The 1,536-nt window shown below is 47.1% G+C and overlaps 1 pseudogene; it reads right to left on the bottom strand.

Moving 5' to 3' along the window:
- Positions 1–678: 678 nt before the first annotated feature.
- Positions 679–1,324, bottom strand: LOC130851901 (39S ribosomal protein L22, mitochondrial-like; annotated as a pseudogene).
- Positions 1,325–1,536: the final 212 nt, after the last annotated feature.

Below are 1,536 nucleotides of genomic sequence, written 5' to 3'. Positions count from 1 at the left end.
CCCCACAGCATTGCTGCCCTTGTCAAAAGAGCAGGAGTGCACGAATGGCGTGTGTGAAAAGAAGCTGATGAGGTGATGGTGGTGATGCATTGGAGGCAAGTTGCAAGGCCTGAAGGTGTGGATGGGGAGCTTGGGTGGCAGGTCGACTGGTCAGAAGGGAAGGGCAGCCAGAGCTACCTGTGAACGCAGATATGCAGACACTGGAGGAGGAAAGGAGTGTTGCAAGGGCGGCAGCAGCTGCGCGGAGGGAGTTTGTTGAAGCAGAGCAGGAAAGCTGTGTAAGCAGCCAGTTTTCTGCTGGCGTTGGCCGAGGGGCTACTGAAGATGAGCTGTCAGCTGCAAACAGCCAGGGAAGGAGAGGGAGAGCAGAGGGAATGTGAAGAATTAGGGCAGACTGGTCAAAAAGGAAAGCAAGTGGAGACTGGGCTAGGCATTTTTGCCTCGCTTAAAAAAGAAGAGGAGGCAAGAGGAGCAGGGAGCACAAAGAACAGGAGAGATTTTTATCAGACACCCTGGAGTTTCCATGATGGTCTCAGTGCTGTGGCCTTTTATTGTTTTCACCGAAGGTATCTTGGCCTTGGTTCTCTGAAAAATAGAGCCTTCAGAATTGGTGTCTTTTTCCTTTATAAAAGACATTTGTCTTTAATTTTTGTTGGTTTTTAGGAAATAAATGGTAAATTATATACAGTGTGGATTCTGAATTCCCCCATCATGGAGTGTGAATGTGATGGTCTGGTTTCAAAGCTCCTGAATGTATTCTTTGGTGTGGGTGACACTGTCTTTGGTGTCTCACGTGGAGGTAGAGGGCCTTGCCCCAACTTCACAAAATAATGGCAACAAACCTCCATGATCTCAGAGCCACCTCTGTGGTGGTATCGGATGCATTTCAGGTACTGGCCTCGCCCTGAAGTGGACTCAGCCGTATATAAGTTGGATATGAATTCCACATTGTAGTCTCTCACTGCCATATCTTGTGCTTCTAAGAGAACCTCTTTCATTATTTAGGGCCCCCTTTTTTTTATTGCTGAATTCCATTTGAGCCAAAGTCTGATCACTGAAAATTCCTCATATCAATTTTGCCGAATACCACATCCTGTCTTTGCTATACTTTGTCTTCAGTTGGTCTCTGAGGAGTTTCTCCAGGTAGTTGTGGAGGATAAACAATTTTATTCTTCTCCCATTTTCGAGAAATTTCAAGAGAAGCACTGGTGTGGATATGTGATTAGGGTAAAATGTTGTGAGATGAAGGAAGCCCCAAGACCAGCTTCCCCCTCAGATTCTGCACCCATAACGCACCCAAACATTTCAGTCTTGCTGCCACCATCTTTCCTGGAACTTGCAAGTTGTTTATTTGGGAATGTGACTGGGAGCAATAGGGCAGGACAGGGGAGGGGAACAGGGAAGGAGAGAGAAACAATACAAGGATATGAAACTGAGCTGGCCATTGCTAAGAACAGCTGGTGCTCCATCCTGACCAGACCTTCTGAAGAGCTGATGGAAAGCACCTCTGAACTGTCAACAGAGGGGAGGACATGG

Source organism: Hippopotamus amphibius, chromosome 4 (genome assembly GCF_030028045.1).
Source record: "Hippopotamus amphibius kiboko isolate mHipAmp2 chromosome 4, mHipAmp2.hap2, whole genome shotgun sequence".
NCBI classification, from domain to species: domain Eukaryota; kingdom Metazoa; phylum Chordata; class Mammalia; order Artiodactyla; family Hippopotamidae; genus Hippopotamus; species Hippopotamus amphibius.
Note: the sequence above shows the minus strand (reverse complement) of the source record. Positions and strands in the feature narration are given on the sequence as shown.